General features: G+C 42.6%; 1 long non-coding RNA gene across 1 annotated transcript in view; it reads left to right on the forward strand.

Moving 5' to 3' along the window:
- LOC105417403 (uncharacterized) overlaps window positions 1-15,717 on the forward strand; it is a 42,799-nt gene extending 27,082 nt beyond the window's left edge. Inside the window, exons 3-5 of the long non-coding RNA XR_003890794.1 lie at window positions 13,171-13,311; window positions 13,421-13,486; window positions 14,074-15,717. This is a non-coding gene — a long non-coding RNA (uncharacterized lncRNA). The remainder of the gene's footprint in view (window positions 1-13,170; window positions 13,312-13,420; window positions 13,487-14,073) is intronic.
- The last annotated feature ends 6,805 nt before the right edge of the window (window positions 15,718-22,522 follow it).

Below are 22,522 nucleotides of genomic sequence, written 5' to 3' on the forward strand. Positions count from 1 at the left end.
CATCAGGTCTATTTAATATCCTGGCATTTTCAGTCTTATCATAACCAGGCAAATTGCTGTCCCTTACCAAACCCAGTCCTCTGCCTCACATCTCAATCATTCAATTTCTACCAGCCTATCCATTTCCAATTTGTGTTTCTCCTATTCTATTATGTTTCTCCATTTCAGTCCTTTGACTTTCCATTCGTCTCTCTTTCATAAGAGAGCTGTAAAAAAAGCAATTATTTTTGCTGCTCAAATGTTAAGCGCCCTGTCGGAACTAAGAATTGTGCAAGTGACAGATCAAGTTCATAATTTTTAGCACTCAGCAGACATTTATCAAGCAATTTTAACTTATTCACATCTCTCACATTTTCCTTAAATCACTTGTCGCCAAGACCACTCAAATCCAACTCATTCTCTTCAGTGCACTGAGAGCAGCAACACTTTCCTCTGTCCCTGCCATCAGGGATAGAATTAACGAATTAGCAGAAAAAAGTAGTCAGCATTGTCCCGATCAACCAGTGCAATCAATTAGATAAGTTTTATAGAAATAATATGGAATATCCATCCATCCATCCTCTACCGCTCATCGGGGGTCGGGTCGCGGGGGCAGCAGCCTAAGAAGAGAAGCCCAGACTTCCCTCTCCCCAGCTACTTCTTCCACCTCATCCGGAGGGATCCCCAGGCGTTCCCAGGCCAGTTGAGAGACATAATCTCTCCAACGTGTCCTGGGTCTTCCCGGGGGACATGCCCTGAACACCTCACCAGGGAGGCACCCAGGGGGCATCCTGACTAGATGCCCAAGCCACCTCATCTGGTTCCTCTCAACGCGGAGGAGCAGCGGCTCTACTACTAGCTCCTCCCGGATGGCAGAGCTTCTCACCCTATCTCTAAGGGAGAGCCCAGCCACCCTACGGAGGAAGCTCATTTCGGCCGCTTGTACCCATGATCTTGTTCTTTCAGTCATTACCCAAAGCTCATGACCACAGGTGAGGGTAGGAACGAAGATCAATAATATGGAATATCCCTCTAACTATCGAACAGCCTATACAGGAAATTCCCACAATAACTGAATTACACCAGAAGGCTGCACAATTACTGTTTATATCTCTACATAACCAGCAAAAACAAAATGTCAAAGCATCAACGTTATTGGACAAAACACATTTTCCATTAAACTGTGCCCATCAATCATAAAGGCCCGAGTGTGCAAGATATGAAATTACTTGTGTGGCATTGTGACATGAAAGTTGGACCACACCATCAAAACAAACTTGAGGAAAACTGTTTAACAGGATGAAGTTGAGCGTAAACAAGGCTCAAACAAAAGCCCAAACATGAAGTCTAATTAATGTTCAAGATGTGCGCTGTAATGAGCATCCAGGTACAAAGCCTGCAGTGAAAACGTCTAATTAATTGTTACTTCATATCATTCCCTTCCCACTTGAAAGTCATCTATTCACTATTGTCAGTTTTCAAAATGGCTATAATCTCCTCAAAGCTGCTGCTGTCATATGGTATGCAGGTATAATACTCAGCATTGATTAGATGAAGGAGAGCTTTTTAGCCACTTAAGATGTGTGCTGCTTCATTATAAGCTTCTTTGGGGGAAAAAACCAGTGGGTTGTTGTTCATTTTAATTTGAATGTCTAAAAGTCTGAAACATGCAAATGCTGCTAATGAAAAAACATTGGGCCAGATTCACGAAGCGTTCTTACGAACAAATTTGTTCTTAAATCCCAATTACGAACAGTTTACGAAGATTGTGGCATTCACCAATTTCTTCTTATCCTGGATTTATTCGTAGGTAAGAACAAATCCTACGAACACTCAGGAGTACTCTTGCGCACATTTCAGTGCCGACATGTTTGTATGGTTGGGTTTTCTTCTCTTGTGCAGTTAAATAAAATTCAATATTACAATGATAATTCTGTCATATTTATTTATTTATTTGTTTATTTCCTATTTTTGGTGATTTACGGAGAATTTTAAAATTACGTAAATGTGCCAATGACTTAACATTAATCAACCAAATTGGAAACCATGCCAAAACTGTCTTTTTATTTGATTTTATCTTGATTTATTTTATTAGAGGACAGGAAATTGTATTCAATCAGATGCATGCGCGCAGTCGCTCCACCATTGAACGCACCATCGGCATGTTAAAGGGGCGCTGGATGTGTTTGGACACAGAGCCACAACCCCGTGAGGATGTGCGTCCTGACGCAATGATGGGGCCAGACTGCAGGCACGCGGCTCACGTTTGAGCGCGATTAATTGCCCGTTTGTGAATAAAATGCATTATTGTCACAATCCGAGCACAGCTTTTACACGTTTATTTTTTTTTACATTCTTATTTTTTTTACATTCTCGTTGATTTCTTTAAGCGTGTTGGCTATAGTCATCAGGGTTGAGGCAATTTTATCAAGCGTGTTAGCCATCCTTTCTTGATTGTTCAACACGGCGTCAGAAATCAGGCGTGGAGAGGCAAGCTTTGGGCATTTCGCTTTGGGCATTTGGCTGCTTTTTGCTCTGTCGACAGGGTCCTGCTGCAGTTCCTTTTATGGGCATTAGTGGGCGGTGACTTATGCTAATCGTATGTTAATTAGACTCACCTGGCACGCGCTTTCAATTTACGAACAGATGGCATTCATCAATCTAAGAACACAGCTGCGAACAATTCTGGGGTTTACGAACGCGTTGGTGAATCCGACGTAGGGTTTTCTTAAAAAACTTCTTAAACACAACTTGAGAAAGAATCTAAGAAGATTCTTAAGAACATATTGGTGAATCTGGCCCATTCTGATTATCGCCAATGAGACGCTGTTTACCTCACATAGCTGAACCTGGGTCATTTTAAAGGTGCAATTTTTTTCACAAACAAGTATTTAAAACCCCCAGGTCCAAATTAAATTTAAAAAAAAAGAAGACATGTTTGCTGCTGACACATGCACAGTAAATCCTTTTAGATCTGTTACAAATTTTCATTGACATGTCAAATTAAACGCTCAGCCAGTTGGATTGTTAAAGAGATGCATGTAATCAAATCAAATCAATCTTTATTTATATAGCATCTTTTACAATCAAAATTGTTTCAAGGCGCTTTCCAGAATCCCAGGGCCTAACCCCAGACAAGCAACAGTGGCAAGGAAAAACTCCCCTTTAACAGGAAGAAACCTTGAGCAGGACCAGGCTCATGTAGGGGGACCCTCCTGCTGATGGCCGGCTGGGTAGAGAGAGAGGAGAGGGGGGAGGACAGGTAGAGGATAGAGAGGAGAGGGAGAGGGAGAGGAAGAGGGAGAGGGAGAGGACGGGCACGGAGCACAGAAACTCATACAAAAATACACTATTTATACAGCGGGTCAGTAATGAGGTGAAACGTTCACCACTTTTCATTCCCTCCATCCACAGCCGGCCGCAGTGCTCAGCTGTGCTGTATGGATAGTTTACAGGTGCACTCCGGATTCAGGTGGGATTCTGCAATGAAGGTCGTGATCTGTGCTCTGGCCAAAGCTGTGGTGGAACAATTGAGCAGATGGCAGTTCAGAAAAATGAGGAAGCATGAACTCATGCAAAGAGCGTCCTGTGGGGAGGTGTTCATCCCTCATCTCCTTCACACAGAGCAGGGTTTGGTCACGATGGCGAGAATGAATGGGTGGAAGGACTGAGGATGTTCTGGCAGAGCATAAACCGGAGGAATAATGTCTAGTGAAGGAGGTGCTTTAAGTCAGTCACAAGAGCATTTCTGCCCCCAGGGTTTCTAACCGCTGTCAGGACAGACGGTTCAATCTGCAGGAGGTGATAAGACTGTTAGCACAGATGTCAGAGCTGTGTTTGGGTCCTTTAGGAGATCTTGTGTCTTTATTGATAATATTAGTGAAATTGGATGGTTACTGCGACTGTATGCACGTCGATCTGCATCTTCCTGAGTTTTCTTTCTCATTTCCTTCCCACGAAGATTGTCAATGGATCACTTCCTAAAGCCGCAGCTGTCGGTAACAAATGTAACTTTGGGCTGTTTTGGGGCTATAAAGTAAGCAGCCTAAGCTACACAGCGTCTATTCTGTTTTCAAAATAGAGCATAAAAATGAATTTTACCTTCTCCTTTAGTTGGAACTGAAGATTTTGGAATCTTAAACAACGGTGCCTTTATCCCATAAAATGATATAACATAAAAAGGTGTCCTTGTAAAAAATGAAGATACTGTTTGGTGAATGGCATTACAATTCTTTGGACTCATCAGAAAATATCCATCAATCAGCTGTTGGGGATGAAGGACATCGGGAGAGCAGATACCTGCCTGATGAGGGTGTTTATTTGGCGCTCCTTCATCAGAGACTTTCCTCTGCTGACTCCGGTCATCATTTAATACCTCAAATCACTCCAGGTGAAAACAGCTTGGGCCCTGTGAGAATCCGCCGGAAGGTAAAAGCCCATGCTGTTCATCTCCGAGTATGTATGTTTCATAAGCATTGTGTATGATCCCAGGGCCTAATTTGTAACTCTATACCTATTTGCATTACATTATGTTGCCCGCATTCCTGTCTGGAACTGCCATCAAGCCCATCTTGATGTGGCTGTTACTCTATTTCATTTGCTTTTACCTGGGATATCAACACACTAACATTTTCAGATATTGCATATTGCGCAGGACACATTTACTTCTTCCATTTGTTTGAATTTCACCTCAGGTTAATGGTTACATGTTTGCTATATAGGAGCAGTCCCTGGATGTTACCATGAGTGTCATGCCATTACACCCAGACTTTAGATGATGCCATTTGGCCACATGTCATTCCACAGAAAGAAATCAAAGTGAGTGTGCACCATCCTAATGTGCAGCTCTTTCAGTGCTCTCCAGTGTGGAGAGACCTCGCCAGTCACCCTCCATCTCTTGCTGCCATCTCGTTGCTACATTTCCTCCTGCCCTGTTTGTTCTTGTCTGCATTCTGCAACAGATTATCTGTTGTTACATCAGATTACCGCAGAACACGGCACACTTTTGTCCCGATAACCTGTTGGCACATATTTTACATTATTTCGTTTCAATAATAGTGTCGGTATCTGATGTAAAAAAAAAAAAAGAAAAAAAAAAATCAGCTAATATAGTACTGAAAAATCCTTTAATCCCACAAGGCCAAAGAAGGAAAGACAAGGAAGATAATAATGGTTAAAATAAATAAAAGAACTCTTGTTATAAAGTCTTAAACCTGAGAGGTAAAGCGAAGGCCCCATCCTTGGCTCCATTTCTTTTTTACATTACATTTGCAGGAAATGAAAAGAGGTTGAATGTCTGGATTGATAGGTAATGCACACCGATAAAGTCCTGCTGTCTTATAATTCCTCTGAGACGTGCGCAGAAAAAAAAACGCCAAATTTATGGAGAAATGCTTTTAAATCAGATTAGTATGAAATTCCTTTTAAAGCCGGGGAATACATAATCTGTCACAAACTGTATACAGATTAAAGTAACAAACAAAAGCACTTTTTTTTTTTTTTTTACTTATTTTGTTGTAAAGAGCCAGCAGCATTTTCACTTTTCAGCTTTGGAAGCTAAAAACTGTCGGGGTGTCATTCTGGCCCTTTCTGTTGGGCACGGCGTACTCAGCTGCTCGCGTCTTTCCACTCTATTACTCCTGCACTTCATGCCTCTGTTAACTTCTCTCCTGACTGATTCAAGCCAGCAATCCTTTCAACCATCAAATCCCAGATCACAGGTTGGTTTACTCCAGCAACCCCCGAATCACAGAGTCCATCTGTCTCACTCGGAGACATCGCAGCACGTGTACCGCTGAGGTCAATGGAACACCGATACTCTGGAGCACAAACAACAGTTTGAGATGGCTTTTGTAACTCGAGATTTGGGGTTTTAGCGGGAAAATCTATCATTGGAAATCCGTAACATTGGGCCATCACTGAGGTGAAAAAGTACGAAAAATTGGTGTCCCAATTGTGCTCATGCCAGAGCCTGGTCGTGCTGCAGGACTTGGATAATAAAGTCTGAATTTTGTAAGTCACAGGAGGGTATCTGGGTCAATAAATGTTGGAAAAGCATCAAAACAAGCTTCTCCAGGGAGGCTAAAGGATGAAAAAGGGTATGGAGGATGGGATGCAGCTTTAATGTGTGATGTGTGATTAGATGTGAGTTTAAATTGCAAATAGCTTTAATCTGATTCAAATTGAGTTATCTCAATGAGTAATGATGATGTTGCCAAAGTAAAAGCTCAAGGTCCTAATAAACACCAACCTTTGAAGCAATGAGGCAAGTCCTTGGAAATGGACAAGCCACTCTCGGCCTCCAGGAGGATACCTCATTAACCCGCCTCAGCACTTTCACGCGACTGGGGCCACAGGACATCTCGTATCTACAGAGACGATGCCGAGGTGGCACTTTGCTCTGGTGCCTTTTATCCTTCAAAGTAGAATGCTTGAAAGAAAAGAAAGTTATGGTGGGAATGTTGATCGATGCACAAATTTTGCCTACTGCGGCCACTCCCGAGAGACAGGTTGTCCACTAACACTGCAAAGATACGTCATCCAGTCGCCCTGTCTTCTTGCGAACAGCCCATTACACCATCTTACACTGGCTGCTGTGTTGCCAGGTTGTGCATATATATTAAGTGAAAATCATGTTTCTGAATTTGATGTGTTGCAGTTTGTTCAACTGCGATAATGTCAACAGCAAATCAGACGCATGTCCATGAGTCACTGTATTCGTCCTCAGTCTGGAGACACGTGACTTCTGATTCTGTCACACTGAAGTTTGGACTTTAGTTCCAGACAATCGTGAAACCAAGTAAGTCAACTGGAGCCGTACTGGTGTGCTGTTAAAATACCTGCCCTCTCTATTAGGTGTGCAGGAACGTCTCCGCTGCAGACACTCTGCCATCTCTAATTTTGAGCTGGACATCAATAAACTAACAAAGCTGCCGTGAGTTAACTCTGAAACACTCGCTGCGTATTTATGTGACAGCTGTTTGACAGCCTTTGAGAAGATGTCAAATGTAGTTAGGTCTGGAGTCGGCTGCCAGCCTCGAGCTACAAAAATACTCAACTGATCACAAATCAGATCTGATCTCTCTGCCAGGAGGGACTGACCCATATTTGAAGTCTGACTGCATATAGAGAAATAAAGCCATGTCTTACTTTATTTCCTCCACCCAGACTCTTTAAATCCCCCATCAGTGCCGACAGGTCTGCCCAGTGCAGAGCTCCGTGTTATCGGACTTGTGAAGTATCCTGCTGTTACTCATTACGGCTACAATGGAACCATTTCTCCTCTGGATTCCGCCTGTCCCTGCAGACATGGAAGCCCATCATCCAATTACCCACCTCAGGCATGCAGTATTCCTCGGACAATCAGTAACTGACTGGTATTTCCAGCAATTTTACAGTCCTGGCTCTTCATACATTAGGATTAAGAAGGAGGTGGGAGCCAAGCTGCTGGTAAAAGTGAAATATGAGTCAATTTTAATGTTAGATTTCAATATAAATCAATATTTTTTTTTAGCTTTATTTTCAGCCCCCCTTCCAATCGATCTCCTTTCTGTGTTGACTCATTTTCTGTATTACCATTCATCAGCAGTATTCCTTCACTTCAGCAGGAAGCAAAAAGGTAAATTCTTGTTTTCTATTTTAAAGCCACCGTAGGCTCTCTAACACCTTTGACACCTAGATGTGACAGATAGTTCTTACATATGCATTTTACCAAATCTTACAAATGTGAATCTAAAATAGTTTCTTTATCTTAAGTAAATGGACCTCATCATGATGTCAACATGTTATTTAGAGCACGAATGGAAATATAAATCTACTCTATATGAATCATATTCCCCTTAAAGCCCCCTTGATGCCCACTTTATACACTATTTAAATAACTAACCTAAAAATGAATAACTAGCACACCACAATCATTGCTGCATCTTTCATACAATGCGCTGATGTCCTTTGAAGCATTTCCTCGTGCATCTTCCATTAAAGTCCCACAATTTCAGTGTGAAACACTAAAATATCCCTCTGTTGGTTTATATTTACAAGTGCTAAACAATCATGAAGTCGAAATCACACAGGAACTTTGACCCAAATGGGGTTCATTATTCATAAAAACCCACACTTCCAGGAAATGTTTCAGCCCCCACCAGAACCACTACAAACACAAAGCTGTGGTCACCGTTTCCACACTAACCCCCCCAAGAGTGTGAGCACAAATCTCTGATACAGATCATACAGGCTAAACCAGCCCTGCCATGTGTAACAAATCACATTCCCCAGTGTGTGTTTTCTTTTTTCCGGAGTTTAACTCACAGATGTGCAGAGTGATAATTGTACAGTTCAAAACACACGCATTCAGCGCACAGAGGCAGCATGTGGGGCTTAATTTGCACTGATTTGTTTTTGAAAGTCACGGCTAGAAAGAACTTTTTTAGGGACAGAAAACAGTCATCGCGACAACCTTTCAACATATCTGAGGTTTATTGTCGCTATTGCTGCTTTGAGTTGCAATTCAATTAATTAATTCCAAGTGAATCCATAAATTACCTATTTGAAATGAGTTTTGCAGTGCAGAGCAGGTCACAGATGTCTTTGTTATCACTCCATCTCATTTACTACTCCTTTTTTAACCGGTTTGCATAAATGTGAGTAAAATGAACCAAAACTCTGTCACACTTTACATCTATTCTTATCTCCTCCTGCGTCATCATGAGGAGAGACTTCATCAGTCAATAATATCAGCTCAGGATCTTTTTTGCACCCAGGGGGAGATAAACCAGGTGTAAATTTACCTGCTATTAGCATGAGAATAACACATAATTTAATTAGCATGCTGGTTCACCACGGGAAGGGCAGGAAAGAAACCTTGTCTCTTTGTCTCTTAGGTTTTAAACACCTCGTTTTTTTCCCTCCAAACATCTGTCCCAAATCCAAATAAGTAGGTTAATGCTTCACAATTTCATTTTTTAATGTAGAGCAGCTATGTCTGCCAGACTCCCCTGATCATTCACTTGTAAGATTTAAAAGGCCTCCTGCTGTGTCCTAGTTAGAGGTACTGCTCATTTAGAAACACGTACCTTTTCTTTAAAAAGATACCAGCAGGAGAGAAAAGCCTCTGCTTGATCTTTAGCTTTGGTGGACCTAAATGCATATTTAAATCATCCACTCTGACTCAAGGATGAACTGATACGATGTATCAAAACAAAGGTCAAAGTCAGTGTAAGACTCTTGCTGAAACAATGCTGAGAACTGCATCTCAGAAATGTCTTGAATCATAAGCAAATTAGGTACACGGATCAAGGACTCTGTGGCCTTTTTGTTCCTTCCCACTCTCCTGAAAGCTCCATCTGAAACATGTCTGAGAATGTGTTTCTGAAGGATGAGCTAATTAGAGTGTGGAGACCAACGGTCCTGATCCTGCGGCTTAGTGTTAATATAATTCTGGATTGTTGGAAATCAGGAACATCTTGAGTTGATTTTTTGTCATCACCTACCTTGAGGAAAGGATGAAACAGAAAGACTTACAAGAGTAAAAGGTCACGGTTGCTGCAGCTTATTGCCAGATTTAAGGAATGCATTTAGAATCATTTTAATGAAACACCTGTTTGAAGGCCAAAGTGATTTGAGTCGCCTTTACATTTTATTTTTCTTGAGGAATTATTATAATCTTAAATCAACATGGCCTTGAACCTGAACTGATTAGATTCTGGAGGTTGAAAGCACAGGTCCCTGTGACTTCATGTCAATGTAATTCTTAATATCTGGATGGAGATCAGATTTAAGGGTCAAACATATCTGCAACGCTGTATTTTTAAATCACAGGGGACTGAGATAATAGCGAGTTTTTGGTGCTTGGAAACTGAAATATGCCAATTTTAATCAGGAACAAGTTTGACCTTAAGCTGTCACTTTGAGTCTTTATTTCTTTAGCCCTGACTGACAAGCGGTCCAGCCTCCCCTGCAGAGACCTCTCATGTCCCATGTCTCCATCAGGGCAGATGAATTATTTGTCTCCTCCTTCCATTAGCGAGGCAGGGATAATAGGACGTGGCAACCTGGAGTTTAGCACAGCAGTGAAGGCATCGCCTTGAATCAGGAGGACTGTTAATCATCACAAAGCAATTTTCAGAGGCTGCCTTTCATTCTCAGACTCTCCTGATCTGTATGTTATAATGTCTCCTCAGATCCTGGATCAGTGGACGCATGGCTTCTTAAAACGAAGCTGCTACACTGTATTCTTCTGTATTCAACATAAATTGATACATTTTTCAATGTAAATAATCTGATCAATATTTTTTAATCAGAAAAAACCCCTTTATTGCTGTTGCGACACGCTGAATTGCTGAAACATTTCCGCTTCACAGCGTCTAAAGAGGAGAAGCTGCCTCACTCCTGCTAACACAATATGCAGCTTATCAAATTGGTGCTTTTGCACCACAATTTCCAAAGCAGAGGACGCATTTTGTGCAAATCAAGATTGATACTGCAGCAGTGCTTCCACTGTTAGGGACTGTTTGTGGATGGTTCTTAAGGGAATCAAGTGCAGAAGCCAAAAATTGTGCCATTTACTGCTTTCAACCTCCAGACATGTCCTGCATTCTCAAACGGCACTGTTGTTGAGCTGCTGTTGAAATTGATGACTCCCGACATCTGCTCCCTGTTTGCATATTCATTTTCTTTTCGTTGTTCTTCATTTATTTACTTCTTCCCTGAAGGTAAAGAGAGTATACACAGTTCATTGATACATATGGGGTTTATATTGTTAGGCTACATTCACAACTTGAATAATCAAAAGTGGCAACGTGAGACACCCATATTAATTGGGAATAAAGTGGATAAATTAATGCGGTTTGATGCAAACATGTTCGACATCAAAATTATGAGTCACAAAAATGTGTCAAAATGAACACATTTTACTTCAAGATCATCCTTCTGTCCACTCTGACTCAAGGATGACCTAAAGGTCAAGGTCACTGTGGTTAATAGAGTCACGGGTTATATGGACCTTTCCTCCTTAAGCTCTTCCCTTCAAATGTTCTACAAGCATCACCTAGAGGACATAACAGAACCTTTGTAGCTGGTTCACTTTGATGGACCCCTGGTTGTGAATGGAGACTCACAAATGTTGTCTCTTCTGTCTTTATTGGTAGTTGCTCTGGGTCCTGAAACATGTCTGATGACACAAAGTAAATGTGACCTCCAGTCTCCTGGTGACCCTCCAATAAAGCCCCACTCCTTTTGGCACTTTGGAAGGGACGTCTTGTTTAATCATCTGTTTAAGTCCTATGAAGCTGACAAGGATAAGTTGAACAACAGCTGTAAATTAAGTCTTTGTCCTTGTAAGTTTAAGCTCCTCCCATCTGAGGTGAGAGCGGAGGAATGGAGGAGGCGTGCATGAGTTGTTGAGGCTGAAGTCATTTAACAGCAGTGGACGCCGTCACTTTGCAGCTGTCATTCCTCATTATAAATAAATGATAAATCTCATTAAATGTGTCTGGCCTAGCACGTTCTTTGTGACACACATCATCTTTTGATATTATCACTATTACCATGTCTTCATTTCTAATTGGAGTGTTTGGCTATAAATACATAAAGGTACTAATTAGTTTACAAAAGGCCTTCTTGTCCTTCTCGCTCCCTCTCTCCATATACTCTAACACTGATATACATGACATTTTATAGCTTAGTTCATCCAAAGATCAATTACTCTGTTTCCTATATGGCAGCTCGCTCATTTCAGTTGTTTGCCTATGAGTAGCTCCAGACTAATGGAATTAAATGGCACTTAGCTTGTAGTGCTCAAAGTACCAGTCTGTCTTTAAAAGCTGTAAAAAGTTTCAAAATGAACTTTAGTTGGAAATTTAGTGTGTTGAGTGTGTTTCTTAAATGGTTTTTGCATTTACTGTTGGAGTTAAATGGACCAACAACGCAGCACAATCTTAATGATGGCACTTTAGTTTTACTTTAGCATTCTCAATTAATGTTTCCTTTTTATTGTTGGTGCGCGTGTGTGCACCAGAAGACACAACATAAAAATGTTTTTTTCCTGTTTATCAGGGGTCCAATGGTCATCTTTCCATCTCTTTTGCTCTATTCACACACCAACCTTTTTATTCAAGCTTTTCAGACGTGTCACACAGTATGAGACAAGGTCAGACTTAACCATTTGTACCTTTACAGCACAAAGATGTGATGAGAGGAATGTTATTTAATGTTGTGTAAGCAGTTCCCTGTAACAGTCCCTTTCCTCTTTCTGTTTTGATATTTGGCTGACAGGATGGTCGTCTCCCTCTTTTTCTCCAGTTTTATGGGAACAAAGTGCCTCTATCAGATCAACTGTGGTTCTGGAGTGTTGGGATTCTGCTGTTTATGCCTTCAGACTCATCGCTCACCTTCATTGATAATAGTTATGGCTAACTTTACTGATCTTCCTCCTTAAGTTATCCAATTAACTTTATACTATTAGAAGTATACAGAGATTGGTTACAACATTGTGCAGCCACAACAACCTTCTTTTCCACTCTCAGCTCTGCAGCTCACCCCCCACCACCACCACCACCACCACCACCCCTCCACCCCCCCCAAACACAATGGCCTTTAAAAAGAAAGAGCACTTATGTCGGGTTATTTTGAAGCTGCTACGTGTCTGGCTCAGGTAAATCATCCAAGAGACGTCCATTTAAATCCCTGACCTCAACCTTTTCAACAGTGAGAGGAGGTAAGAGGTGTTTTTTCACAAATGCATTTAGTGCTTCATTCTTGGCACTGTTCTGAAATTATTACCAGAACTTGTTTGCAAAACTGAGACTAAAAAGGGATCAGTTGTTGTTACTTATACATAAATATATACTCCTAATTCATAAAAAAAAAACCTTATCACACCCTATTAATGTCAAGTCTGTAAATTATGACTAAATATTTTACCTGCTGGACCCTTAAAGGTTGATACTTTAAACATAGGTGTCATAGTTTTTGGCTAATTTATTAATTGTTAACACAAAAACAATTCAAAATCCTCAATTTGCTTAAAATCTTAGCTTGATTTCCATCTCATCTTGTCATGTCAACCCAAATCTAACCTTTAAAAGAAGCACGCGGGGATGGGGGGGGGGGGGGGGGGGGTGTCAACGGCACTTTAGAAGACGTTTTCTTTTTTTCATTCTCTTGTGTGTGAAGGTGAACTTTTGTGTCGTGCAGATAAATACACACCATAGCCTCGGAGCGTCGCGTCTACACCCCCAAAATGGATGAATCTCCCCTTTTTAGGGAGACATTCAATATGCTGCAGCACAATGAAGAGCTAAAATAACCTACAGGAAAATAGCATTTGGATCTTTGGTAAATGACATTTACGAAAATTAAAAAGTCAGCGGTACAATTAGAAAACGCTCTTTAGATACTGCGATCGTTTAACGTGAGATAATGAAATGCCTCGTTTTGTTATTAGAGCCAGACGTGGACAATGAATGTCCGTCAATTTGGAGAGTGGAGGAGGTGAGCAGGAGAAAAGATGGTGAGTTTCAGCTTTATTGTTGCTTCCACGCACTGTGTTGGCAGTGGCTTAACTAATACCGCCCCCCCACCTGCAGGAGCCAGGTATTGTGTAGAAAAGAGAAAGCATAAAAGATGTCTGGATAAAATGATTCCAGCATGGATGACTCTGATTCTGTTATATAACAGCTCCCATTGTATATCATATAATGTAATACCTCATTCAGATAGATAGATAGATAGATAGATAGATAGATATAGATCGATATTATGCTTTAACCTCAGTAACTCTCTGCTCTTTCTCTTCTCAATCTGTAAATGACACTTTCTCTTGAACAACTGAGTGACTTCTCGTGCCCCACTTGACCACAGTGTCACCATGGTAACAATATGGAAGATAAAAAAAATAGGTGAAATGTTTGTACTGTCCAGTAAAATATGTTTTCTTCTAACAGAACAGGTCTGGAAAAGGTGACCTGATTAGGCTTGGAAAGAAAACATTTCTTTGAGGGCCTAAACCTGTATTTTTCTGAAAATCTTCCACCTCTCGTGTGGAAAGTTGAACGTGAGCTGCGCCTGTACAGATGGTCCGTCTGTCTGTAATTTCAGTGTTCACTGATGCTGTCGGAGGAGGCTGTTTGCTTGGCGGCTGGTTCAACTAAGAAGGATCTGAAAAGTTATCTGCACTGACAGTAAAGGCAACCTTGAGATAGATAACAGATAAGCCAGCAGTAGAACACACAGCTAACCAGCAAATTAAGCCAAAACATCCAATCATATTCATGTTCATATAAATGTATGAGCTAAAACTGGTTTATCAGCCTGTCAGGGTTGATAGCTGAAGGAAAATTCCCAGTATTCCCATTGATCAGTTCTCTCTTTGGCCACACACTGGGAACCTTGTTGTACTCCGTAGCCTCATGTTCCAGTTTGTGGTCGCTGAACAGACAGTGGCAATAAATCATGCACGATCCGAGCCATTCATATCACTCTGCAGAGCCGCGCGCTGGAACCAGAACATCAGAGACACAATCCATTCACAATTTTCACGGGCCAAAGAGATGAGATGAAAAGGGAAACTCTGGGAGGATTTAAAGTCCGAGCTTTTCAAAACAGTGCAAATCCCCCGAAGAGAATGAACGCCAGGTTTATTAAATATTTAAAGTCTTTCCTGGTGACCTCTGCTATGGCCAGTGAGACACTATCAGATGGACCACTTTATCTGATATAACTGCGTGTACGGTAACTTGAACTGAGGCAAACACAAAGTTAAGCACAAAAATGCGCGCCAGGACACTTTAGCTGAAACGTTCACCTCTGTTCTGACCTCTGCTGTTGCCGCCTGTGTGGCTCGATCACCGCGAGGAGGGAAAACCCACCCCTGGAAGGCTTTCTTCAGACCTTTCAGAAATTGCATCAAAGAGTAAATACCTGAATAAAAGCCTACACAAGAGCTTTCCGTCTGAGATGTTGGGTAAATGTGTTTTCTGCAGATCTCCAGGGAGGAAGCCAAATGGAGGAGCGCATGGTGCACAAAGCATCCACCTTGACCTCAGCGTTGCGTCTAACCTCACACATCCATCTGAAAGTGCGGCGGCCTTGTCTTTTGTGCACTTTAGGCAGTTAATAATGAGGGTGGGTGTGATGGCTGATATCATTTCAGTACGATGTTATTTATGCTGCAGTGGTGCAACAGAGTGGTACGTTGAGCACAATATTCCTATTGTACTCTTGAAAAGGGTCATATTATAATTCATGCATCCAATAATAGGGATGAATAACCTTAATTTTTTAAACGGGTCATGTTTGGGTCTCTCATTTCATTTGCACCACTCACCTACACTTTTAGTGGAAACCACTCCCAACGGACACCCCCCACCTGCAGGATAATGTGGCCCAATGATAGAATTCAGAAATGGTTGGAGGAAGTTGACAAGGGCCCCTGAGGCATTGACCTGGCCTCCAAACTCCCCAGATCCCAGTACAATCAACCATTCAGGGAATGTGACGGAACAATCGACAGAACACTGGTTGCAACATCCACCTCAGAAGACCCAGTGGAGCACCAGTGGACCCCCCCCCCCCCCCCGCAAAGGGCCCTGTACAGGTCCTCACAGGGACAAAGTTATAATTCTTGAATAACATTTTCTCTCATTCTGATTGTTGTAGCTGACGGCCAGTTTCCTAATTAATGAGATCTTCGGGGGCGTAAACAGTCCCCGACACAGGTGGGAACTGTGTGATGATAAAAAATAAAAAAATAAAAACATTGGTCCTTGGTTGTTTTTAATCAATTTTGTCTGGAATATCTTCAAAATTGCAAATGAAGTCTAACATGAGTCAAAATAAGTCTGCTATTGTCAAATTCAGTGCACAACAATCCAATTCCACTTGTTTTGTTTTGTTTATCCCCACCTGAAGGCCATTAAACTGCTCACCTTTGCATGATGAACCAGTCTGGTTAGTGGTGCTGAGACGAACGTTCACTTCTGCTCTGGCCAGTGGGTACTGGATTTTTCCACTTATTTTTTTGCATTTCCCTCCATTATTCCCTTTCCTGTAGTGTTCTGCCAAAGACGTGTTCATCCAACAACTTTACTTTCAGAAAAACAAACAAACCCGTCGTTTCCAGATGTGGAGCAAAAGTTTCCACGGCTGAAGGTTGAATCATCTTTGATTTCACAGGCAACAAAGAGAACAGTCAAAATCCTTCAGATTGGCTTTAAAATAGTTTAATATCATCCCCGTCTTCTTAGTTTACCTGTTGGAAGTGCTGAATGTCATCTAGAGCAGCTAAAAGAACTGAATACACATTTATTTTTATATAGGATATAGAGATCCTGCTTTTGTGTCCCCGCGCGGCGCCGCCGCCGTCTGCTCCCTGCTTTCATTTTCATATCGAATAAATAATACTTGTGTGTATTCAACTGCCCTAAACTGAGGTCTAATGGACACAGATTCCAATGCAGAGGAGCCATCAGTAATTCAAATAAGCATTGTTTGTGCTTATTTAGATGCTATTAATGCCAAAAACAGCAGCTGAGAAGACAACTGATCAATTCATATTTAATGTAATCAATTCATTCATATAGAGAACGTGTTCAGCAACAAGTCTTTCTCTATTGGTGTGTTTTTGTGTTCTTGTCTACTAATGACTAAGCAAAATGTCGGCTGTGAGGCTGCAGACTGCTAATCACAAGCCTGCATGAACAACGTAAAAGGTCAAGTCTGGAGCCACGTTTGGATCTGGGTTCTGCTCTTTCTGCGCAGATGTTTTTTTTCCTAACATTACATTTAACTCTTACTGGGAGGGAACCTTTGAGGGGATTTGAATCGCAGCCGATGGAGACATTTTTAACCGATCGTTTTTCGGCTTTAGCGAGGCCCTTCACACAGCCCATCCATTTTCATTTAACGCCCCGTCAGAGAGCTGCGATCTCTCTCCTCTCGGCTCAGAGTCCCGCCGCTGCCCCCACTGTCAAGCCTGTTTACCAAACCAGTCGATATTCTGTCTCCACCCCTGCTTCACAACCCATAAGAGACATGCTGTGATGTATTTAATCATTTGTGTTCTGCTGTAATCACTGTTTAATAGATCATCTCAACCAGTCGGTTTGGCTTTGAGGTGCATGAACTGAGAACACTGAGGAAAAACACACACAAGAATCAGAAACCTGATAAGACTAAGTTCAACTAAGCAGAAGAGTCCTCCTCCTGCAGAGCAACAGAAATGCATCACATATAGCGGCAAACCGGTTTTACATTTGTGTTGGAATAGATGGTTAAAAATAAATGTGCATTAACGTGTATCTCAGCAGGCCAGTCAGCGTCACTGGTTTCCTTTTCCTAAACACATGACGGTATTTCCTGGATTTCTATAATTGGATTTATGTGATGATGGGATCGCCCTAAATATTCCCAGATGGGATCCATGTACAGTTTATTTACAGAATCATTTTACAAACCCACGGTAGAGTGCTTTTAAAGGTCCAGAAGAGGCAGCAACGATACCCATTCCCGATCAAAAGTCTTGTTCCCACAGGGGGCATCCGACTCCACCCGTGGCAAACGTCCCTTTGATCTCCGTCTAAAAGTTGGAGAAAAGACTCAGCAGCTCTCTGTGACGCCTCCTCAGCAGACCTGGCTCAGTCTGCCGGAGCTGACAGGCAGCATGGATACATTTGACGAGTGGCCCCGCCGTCGGTCTCTGTCAGCCCCGTCATGCTAATCTGGTCAGCGTGGAAGGAGATGTCACACTCTGCTGGCGGACTAACAGGCCGCTTGATGTTTTAATGGGGCTGGCCCTGGGAAGGGCACCTTTGTGTTTTTATGTGGACATTTTTGAACCAGTCTGAGGACGGATGGTTATTTTTTTTTAAGTCGCATCTGTAAATATAATTACAGCAAATCGTGGGCTGGTCGGTACTGAAACTGCTGCATCTACGGGGGAAATCAATGAACACTCACTGTTTTCAACTCTCTAACAAACCGTATAGATTGATGGGATCCAGCACATCTTTTGTATGGTTTCCTTTCAAGCATGGATGTTTACAGTAGATATATAGAGTCATGAAGCATCTGTGCTTTTCCAGTGCAGCTCTCTTTCTGCTGGGCATCAAGCAAATGATCAAAACCTGGAAAAGTCCTTTGGCCCCTTTTGTCACCTCAAAGCCATGTTCCTTCCACAGAACAAGCAGCTCCAGCACAAAGGCCCACTGCAGCTATGTGAGAGGTTCATGTCTGGTACAGTTTTACCTTGCCTTAAGGAGGAGGTCCCAATTGATGTAGGCTGTTGAATATTCTGTATTAAATAATATGGCTAATATTATTTCATTTAGATTCTCCGCTGACATTGCTATCGAGAAAAGAAGCAAAAGTTTAAAAAAGTAAAAAAAATCCAAATTCCAACGGCACAAATGAATGCGCATACATTACAGTCTCGACATGTGTTCGTGTTAAGTAAAATCTGAGAGGGTCCGCGGCGGCGCTGATTATGATTCAGCAGTAGCTAACACCCAAATCCCTGCAGAGCTGCAGAAAGTGGATTTGCTGTCAAGGTCTGGTGGTGACAACAAGACTAATTACTCCATAATGGGAATCATTCCTCTCTCTCAGCTCAGGACAGCAGTCCTGGATCACTGAGAACTGCCTGGGTGATTACAACGTGGCCCCGTAAGGACTGACCATACATACAGATTAACTGTGGCCCAAATCATCAAAGAACGCCTTGTTCTACGTCCACGTGTAACCTTGACTTTTTCTTGTTATACATTTAAAAGTCTTTTCCTTTAGCACCTTTTTCCCCAGCATCAGCTGCCAAAGTTCTCTCATAATGAAGTATAAATCTAAATATGGGATACATTCATTAGTTTGATTACACCACATTAGCAACGTGTGATTATTAATTGTTTTGAGCTCTGGAACTTTCTTCAAGTTATTAGTCATATCTTCAGGTACAGAAGCCCATTAGGAACACGATGTAGGTTTCATTTTGTGGGGACTCAGGATTATAATGCAGCATTTGGACCTTGTTTTCAGGAAAGAAGGAGGTGGACAAAATCAATCCTGCAATTAAGGCAAAACTGGTTGTCCAAGAGAAACCACTGAAACGGCTGTGTGTTGGTTGGAGGTCGTTTTACCTTCAAAGGTGCTTTAAAGTGCAGCAGAAAGAGCCGTTCGCCTGTCAGCTGTTTGTTAAACAACCTCAGTTTTCTTGTCATTTTTCCACAAATGACCTGCGAGCCCCCTGAAAAAAGCAAAACACTTAAATCTTTCCCTAAAATCAATTCTGCCCTTCGATAAATTTCTCCCAGAGAGTTCTTTTCATCCCATTTTACAGCTGTTTATGTATTAGTCAGAGCGGGCTGACAGCTGGCATGAGCTGCAGACTGACATTGGAGAGTATGGATAGACAGCCTCCATCCATGCTCGGCGAGCAGAAGAGACAAATGTGGCGAGCGCTGGAGCGGAGAAGGAAGCCGGCCTGTGATTGATACGGGTGCCACCGCGAGAGGTCAGAGCCATGCCTCAAAAAACGGGGCTATCGATTCTGCTGCCCTTTAAACAAACAAAGGGACATCTCTGCACGCTGCCGTTACAGACTCTGACTTCTGCCAGCCTCTCCAAAATAACTCCTCACGTCAGCGCGGGCCTGCAGCTTAATTGCTCGGCTCTGATCTTTTCCTGTATTTGTCATTATTTTTGCATCGTCACCTCGCTCCGTGCGGGAGCGAAGGCCTATTTTTAGCATTAATGCCTTTCGTCTGTCTCCATTTGCCCCGTGTCTCCTCTTTAATAGAGCGCTGTGGAGAGTTGCTGGGGCATTGCTGAACTCGATTCGCCTCCTGCTAAGGCAAAAGTTCGGAGGCTCTCATTAATAATGGCAGACTGTGGGAGAAGCAACATGGGGAGCACGGATCCCTCCTCCCTCCCTCCCTCCCACCCTGGTCCGAGGTGAAGGAAGCAACAGTAAACAAGAGAATATGGGAAAATATTCACCATATCCTCCAGGCTTCGGTGGTCTAATAAAGTGAAATGAGGCTGATTATTTGTCAAATGTGTGATCCAGCCAGACGCGCGTGTGCTGTGATTATCTCCGGAACGCTGAGCGTGCGCGGGGTGGTCGGCGTGCCGATTGAAAGGTCAGCCTTTAAGCATAAGTGTTCGAGGTCTTCAACACTTCAAACATCTGCCACACGCGGGGGCCTCTTTTATGCCCATCTGGCATCTGTTAGTGCCAGATAGCCTCGGATACAAAGGCAGCAATTATTATTTCAGCTTGTGCGGCGAGCATGCATGTGCTACTGTCACGTCGGTGCCGCTTCAGTCATTTATTTTGCCTGAAAAATAGATTCAACCATCGCTGTTCCCACTTGAAGACTTCTTTATCGTATTAAACCAAATTTGGGTTATCAGCCCTTCCCATCCGGTTATCCCTGAATGTGATTGAAATATTACAAATGGCTGATGTGTCAAGAGGGAACGCGATCTTCTAGGACCTGGGAAGGGGTTCTGGGTCGATCCAGAAGTTGAACTTAAGATAAAAAGCAAGTTTTTACTGACAGTTGATCTCAAACAGAAGCGAAACATGCAAATTCAGGTTGTTGTTTTACATAAAGGTCCAGCAGTGGAAGGAACAGAGTGTGTTTGGCTCCGCGGCGTTTTATCATTGTTCTGCAGCTGTTGCGTTCCCAGTCGACACAGTGAGCGTGAATTCCCTCCGACGTGTTTCGCAGGGCTGAATTTGTGTAGTTTACTAAAATATTGCTGGTGGAGAGCAGCGGCTTTAGCATTATTTGCTAATCCGTGATTACGCAGTCTTTGTGGAGTAAGAATGAAGTTATTTAATGTATCGTGGCTCATTGTAGGAAGCAGGACGGCTCTCAGCAGGGAGTCCACCAGCGCGCTGTCAGGAGGCGCAGGCGCACGTGCAGGCCGGGGTCATTCAGAGACCACTGAAGTGTTCTGATGTTCTAACACTCAGGCACATGTTCCTCATCATCCCGGATAGAAACAATATTACGGTTGAAGAATTCCGAGTCATTAGCTGTTATCAAAGTGCACCCTTATTTATAGTGGCGGGCCTCGGGGGGCTTATGGGTTTAAAACCGCTGGGAGCTCCAGACTAGAAGAGTAATTATGCACATTCTAGTGAGTGGCTCCGGCAAATGGAATGCCTTCTGCTTTCCTGCCTGTGTTCTCTGCAAGCTGATGAAGAGTTTGATTTGAGCATGGCCCCTCGCCGACACGTCTCCCTCAAAACCCTTACCGACGCCTAACGCCGTCATCGGCTCCAAACCCTGAAAACTTACTTTAATTGTACCGCTCGCTGCCCACTGAGCGACAGGCAATTATTCCGCTCTGCATCCCTCTGAGAGGACGAGCCTGGCAGAAGCGTGTCGGCAGCACTTCCGCCGTCGAGTCTCTCTTTTTTAACAACTCCACACAGTAATTTGCTATTTGGAAACGGCTCACCGTGACTTAGACAAGATCCAGGCGGTAAAACATGGATTCCGCATGAAAGCGGGGGCGTTGTTTTGTTGTTGTGATGAGCAGGAAGTGAGGCTGTGACAAAGCAAAGGGCACTTCCTGTGTCTCTAAGGTTAATTATTACAGTAGAGACAGTCATTTTCTCTTTGTATTGGTACTTATCTCCCCTCACAGCTGGTGTGTTTTGCCGAGTGGACCGCCATTAATCAAACCTTTCTTCTGCAGCAAGTTGGACGATCCATCACCTCGCTTTCTCCCTTCTCTCCACACCCTCACCCCCACGGCGGCTCCTGTCCCATCAAGCAGCAAACCCTCTCATTTAACATGCCCGGCTGCAAATCGTTTACGCGTATTCCAGCAGCGATAGGTTGAGTGAATAATTTGCCCAAATTGGAGCGTTTTATAGGAAGTGGCTGTTCGTCACTCACCCAGGAGAAGACAACTGGATGGGAGGACGCAATTATTTCACGTCTCTTGGGCTGACAGTGAAACACTGGCTACAGTATTAATCACTGAGCTGTTAATGTTTTCTTCATTCTTGTCAGACTGTGAATTTAACAGAGACACAAACATGGTTCATATACCTGTGTTGTTTAATGGTATTTAAACCTTTGTGTATTGGCACGACATTTAAGCTAATTTGCATATGTATAAGTGATAACATCAATCTAAACTATACATGATGTCTGGCATTAATCTACATAGAGATGAGACTAGAGAGACCTCTGTAACATCAGTTTTTAATTTACGAGGTCTTCAGTTACTCAAGGCCATTCCCAATAGGTTGCTAATGCTAGCTTATAGGATGGAGTGAGAATGTTAAAATGACTGCAAGAAAAAGACTGCTGCTTTATTTTGAAATCCAGCCACCATTCGCTGCAAAAGCAGGCTCACTGTGAAGCAGACAACTTTAGGAGTTTGAGATTGCGATATCGAAGGCGATGCTGGAGGCTTAAACGATGTGTCAGCACCTCGGTTAGCTTAATTTCTGCACACGAGAGTGACAACAAGCTCACTATATGCTGTATGCTATATGCTTTTTAACTGTGGATTGTTCTCCCTTTGATGC

This window comes from Takifugu rubripes, chromosome 14 (genome assembly GCF_901000725.2).
Source record: "Takifugu rubripes chromosome 14, fTakRub1.2, whole genome shotgun sequence".
Taxonomy (NCBI): domain Eukaryota; kingdom Metazoa; phylum Chordata; class Actinopteri; order Tetraodontiformes; family Tetraodontidae; genus Takifugu; species Takifugu rubripes.